We start from the raw sequence: 5,562 nt of genomic DNA, 5'->3' as shown, positions 1-5,562 counted from the left end.
CAAAAATCTTCTACCAATGCCTCAATATCTGATGTGAAGAGTAGGTACACATTTATAGAAACCTGGCAGGGAAGTGCATGAGGAAGGGATTTAGGGTAGCTCATAGGGTAACTCTGCCTACAGACTTCATTGTTATTAGTCCATTCAAGAACATCTACACGATAAGAAGCTGTTATAGACTGTTCATTACTCAAAGGGAGCTGGTGGCATAGTGAATAGAGCACTGGCCCTGGGGTCTGGAAGACCTGAGTTCAGATCCAGTCTCAGACACTTAATAGCTGTGTGACCCTGGGCAAGTTGCTTAACTTCTCTCGGCCTCGGTTTCCTCAACTGTAAAATGAGAAGAATAATGACACCTACCTAAGGGTTACTGTGAGGATCAAATGAGGTAATATTTGTAAAAAGCATTTAGCTTTTTAGTAGACACTGTATCATTACCTATTCATTTCCCTTGCTCTCTCCTTTCAGGGACATCTACTTGGTACACTACTCACTACTTGACTATTAACTTTTCTATACCTGAGCACAAAATTTATAAGCTCTTTCAACATAACATCATACTTAAAGGACATTTAGAAAGTGTTAGATCTTAATGCAAATAGTAGCCCTCTTTAAGCTAGATAACTGCAATGCTTATCAAACTGGAATATCTCTGGACTATAAAGACTAGCATAGTCAGTTCTTGCGTTGAGTAATCATAACAGAATCCATAGCAACACAGATAAGGTTTAATCTTTAAACCAGCTTGTTTTAGCATTATTACATTACATTATATTAGTATATGTTATAGTTATCTGTGATCAGTCATCTTTGATGTTGCCATCATAATTATTTTGGGATGCCATAAACCACACCCATATAAGATGGTGAATATGATAAATATGTGTGTTCTGAATGTTCCACCAGCTGGCCATTCCCCCATCTCTCTTCATGTCTTCAAACCCATCTATTTCCTGGGACACAATAATGTTGATATTAAGATAATCAATTACCCTACAATAGCCTCTGGGTGTTCAAGTGAAAGGAAGAGTCAATCGATGTGGCAAACTTCATTATTGTCTTATTTTAAGAAATTGCCCCCCCCAAAAAAAAGAAATTGCCACAGCCACCCCAACCTTCAGCAACCACCACCCTGATCAGTCAGCACTCATCAACAACGAGGCAAGACCCTCCACCAACAAAAGGGTTACAACTCACTGAAGGCTCAGATGATGGCTAGAAATTTTTAGCAATAAAATACTTTAAATTAAAGTATATACATTTTTTAGGCATAATGCTACTACACACTTAATAGACTATAGTACAATATAAAGACAACTTTTATATGCACTGGGAAACCAAAAAATTCATGTTGACTCACTTTATTTCAATATTTGCTTTACTGTGGGGTCTGGAACCAAACCTGCCATATCTCCAAGGTACTCCTGTCCTTGCCATGCCCCAAAGGAGAAACTTTTCAATCCTCCAACTCCCTTCAATGCTGCTACTGAGGTTCCTATACCCAGTTCCTACATCCTTAAATGACAACCTCCTGATGCTTAGTGTCATCTCACCTTTCACTGGAAATCAGAACTAGAGTCCTGAATCATATCTTAGTCTCCAAATGTTTATATAATCTAATTTTTTAGTTTTATCTTCTTTAGTCATTAATTATTTATATGCAAATTAGTAGAGATATCTTAATGCTTTGTAGCTCTGAAGACTTCAATACCATCCAAATTATCTTTGGTGGCCTTGAAACTCTTTCTTTACACTCATATTTCTCCATTTTTTATAAATAAAAGAGCTTGTTCTTCTCTTTAAAAATACTAAACTGTACCCAGCTCTGTTTCTTCATGTACCTATATTAGTAGTTTAAAAAAAAATTAAAACAAAATTCTTGTTCTATTCCTTTTACTTCCCAAAATGTTCAAGCATGATAATGGCAATAGCTTACACCCTTTGAAAATGAATATAAATGTTTTTCCTTGAAATAAAAATATTTTGCTGCCCTTTTTATTACCAGATTGCTCTCTATGAAAAGCATACCTTACACTGAAAGCCCAGATCCATGGAGTATTGGAATGTGGCCCATCTACCTCCTTCAGATTTCCCTTAGCCTTCTTGGATAAATTCCTTGGTACTTAGTAGGAAAATATTGCCTTCCATACACTATATATCAAATGAATGTTTAAAATATGCTAATTACCATACTTCAGCCATTAATAATGGCATGGTTAGACAAAAAAAATACGTAGTGCAATATGAACAATTAATATAATAAGGCTCAGAAAATGGTTATATCTAAGCTGGACAGAGAACCAGATATGCCCATAGTTTTCTTAGTAATCAAAGAAGTTAATAAAAAAAAAATCCCCTAGGACTCACCGGAGAAAGGTTGGAAATAAAAAGATAGAATAAAGCCTAGGAGAGACAGGTCTGGGCTAGAAGTAGATTGGACTTGGGTGACAAATAGAGTCAAGGTAGAAAGCACTATAGATACATTTTTTCCTCATAATATTAAGATTCATGGCTTTGATTTCCTAGCCTACCCCTCACTTCTCAATATTTGTGCTCTGACTTCCAAATGCAGTACTTAACTGAATCCCTATCTCCAAGTTCAACAAGAATCTCTTAATACTAAGCCTGGTGGTCTTTTTTGAGTCATCATTCTTCTTGACCTCTCTGCAGCTTTTAACATTGCTGATCACTCCTTTTTTCCTTTATCCTCTCTTCTCCTTTGGTTTTCATGATTCTATAAAGATTCATTGCCTGCTTGTTTGACCACTCATTCTCAGTTTCTTGGCTGGAATGGAATCTATCTTCTCCCGTCCTTAATAAGGGTGGCCCCTAAGGTTCTGTCCCAGGATTCTCATCTCCTTTCTCTCTTCATCTTCTCTCTTGGGAATCTCATCGATTCCCAAAAGTTTAATTATCATCTCTCTGCAGATGACTCCCAAATCAATATTTCTAGGCCTAATCACTCACCTGAGCTCCAATTCCACATCACCAATTCCCTGCTAGATATCTCCACCTAACTGTTCTGTAAGTATCTCAAATCAAAAGTGAAAATTATTGCATTTCTCCCTAAATATTATTTTCCCCAAAATGTCCCTGTTTCTGTTGATGTCACCACCACCCTTTCATTTATCCAATTTCTCCACCTTCAAGTCACTCTTGCCTCTTCACATTCCCTTACCCTCAATTAGTTGTCAAATGAGAGGCAACACAGTATCTCATGGTAAGAGTGTTGGACTTAAGAGTCAGATCTTGGTCAAATACTGATTATGTTACTCACTAGACACATAAACTTAAGCTCTTTGAGTGTCAATTTTCTTCATCTGTGAAACGGAAATAATGATATTACTTCATAGGATTTTTGTGAAAAAAGGGGTTTGTAAACTCATACAATTTGTCACATTGATGCATTATCATTATAAAATGCAGTTTGGGTGTCTTATGGTGATTGATTTAGACCTAGAAGGAAAACTAAAAGTTATCTAAGCTGACTCTTTCATTTTACATATGTGGAAACTGAGGGCCAGACAGATTAAGTGATTTGCTCAAAGTCAGATAGTTAGTAAATAGCCAAACCAGTACCCAAGTCTCTGTTCCCAAAGCTGGTCCTCTTTCCATTCTATTACACTCCTCACAAATTCCAGTGGGAGGTAGGCTAGTTTGGAGGCAGAGAGTGAGAATTCAGTAAGTCAAAAGGACACTTCCTATTTCCAGAGCCCACCCTTCTCGGGCATCTCTAACCTTGATATCACATGTGACCAGTACGAAAAGGGAGCAGTGGTTCTGAAAACAGCGTACTCTGCCACTATAAGATATCAAAGCTGTTATTCCAGTAGCAAATCTGAGCCCTGACCTGGGTTTCTGGTGTAAAAAGCAGTGGAAAGAACCCTGGAATTAGGATCATGAGACTGAGTTTTAGTTTCATCTTTGCCACTATCGGTAAGAACTTGGATAAACCTTGATAAACCTTGGATTGACCTTGCTTAAGCTCCGTTTTCTCATTTGCACTTGAGAGCCAGCATAGGTTAAACCTGGGAAATATATTAGCTGTGTGTCCCTGGGCAAATCATTCAACTCTCTAAGACTATAAATTATGGAGAAGGAGCCCGTATATCTGCACTGTTGGAAGTGCTTCACCAACAGCCCCTCATACCAATAATATCACCAATAAAATATGCATTTTTGTGTATAAAATATTTATGTAAGGTCATTATGAGAATCAAACTAGATAATGCATATAAAGTCTGACATAAGTATTTATTCTTATTAGATCAATCCCTAACCAGCATTTTAGCACCTCCATGCATCTCCTTTATAGCATCCATTCATCCCCAGAACCTCTCTTGGTATTTATCCCTGAATTTGGGCACTATGCATCTCTTTGGCTTCCTTTTATTCCTTTCTTATTAAGGCACAGAACCCTAGTTCTTCTGTCCTGACCCCTAAATAGCTGTACATGGGAACAAAGGGGACCTTCAAGATGTTTCACATATGGACCAAGTGGCTGACTTTTCCAAATTTTTAACACATTCAGCACAAGTGAATAAAAATAAAGGTTAATGAAAGCTAACAGAATACCCATGAGCTGTGTTGGTGAGTTAAACTGTGTGCAACAATGGGTGGACAAAGATAAAAGAAGACATAATTCCATAAGAAGTAAGACATATACACCAATTACATCTACAGAGAGCTTTCTTCATAACAGCCTTGTAAGGAGGCAGCTAGGTGGTGCAGTGGATAGAGCACAGGCTCTGAAATCAGGAGGACCTGACTTCAAATTCGGCCTTAGACCAAACACTTGACACTTACTAGCTGTGTGACCCTGGGCAAGTTGCTTAACCCCAATTGCCTAAAAATTAAAAAAAAAATCATAATAGCCCTGTGAGATAGGTAGCACAAGCCTTTTATACCCATTTTACAGATGAGGAAATTGAAGCCTAGGGAGAATAAATGTCCCTGGATACAGGTAATAGGTGCAAGTGTTGAGACTTAAATCCAGATTGTTCTTTCTACTATATCAAGCTGCCTATTAAAGTTCCTGGTGGATTGCCCAGAAAAAAAAAAATGTTGGCTTTCCTCTCTGCCTTGCTTCTATCACCTGTCTGGTTCTGTCCAGCATATTCTCAAGGTTTCTTCATGTTCCAGAAAGCAGTCTGGCCCAGAGCCCACCGACCTATTCCCCCACCATCTCTTCCTATTTCTTCATAGCACATAATCACAAAATTTGAGCTGAAAAGTATCTCAGTGGCTATTTGATCAAACCCAAGCAAAAAAATGATCTCCACTATTTACCATACAAGTGGTTATACAGCCTCTGCCTGAGGACCTCCAAGGAAGGGAAACCTATTGCCTGGCAAGCAGTCTATTCCACACTTCTGGCCAGAACTAATTTTTAGGTAGTTTTTCTTCACTTCAAATTTATATTTGATTCATTTGAATCCTCATGTAATATGGAATTAAGATCCTTCATCATCCTGGTTGCCCTTCTCTGGACACTCTCCAATTTACCAATGGCCTTTGTAAACAGTACCAAACACAATACTCCAGAAGAGTTTTATTAGGGTA

This window comes from Phascolarctos cinereus, unplaced genomic scaffold (genome assembly GCF_003287225.1).
Source record: "Phascolarctos cinereus isolate Bilbo 61053 unplaced genomic scaffold, phaCin_HiC Scaffold_1;HRSCAF=81, whole genome shotgun sequence".
In the NCBI taxonomy this organism is placed as follows: Eukaryota; Metazoa; Chordata; class Mammalia; order Diprotodontia; family Phascolarctidae; genus Phascolarctos; species Phascolarctos cinereus.
The sequence above is the reverse complement of the archived record's forward strand: the minus strand, read 5'-3'. Positions refer to the sequence as shown.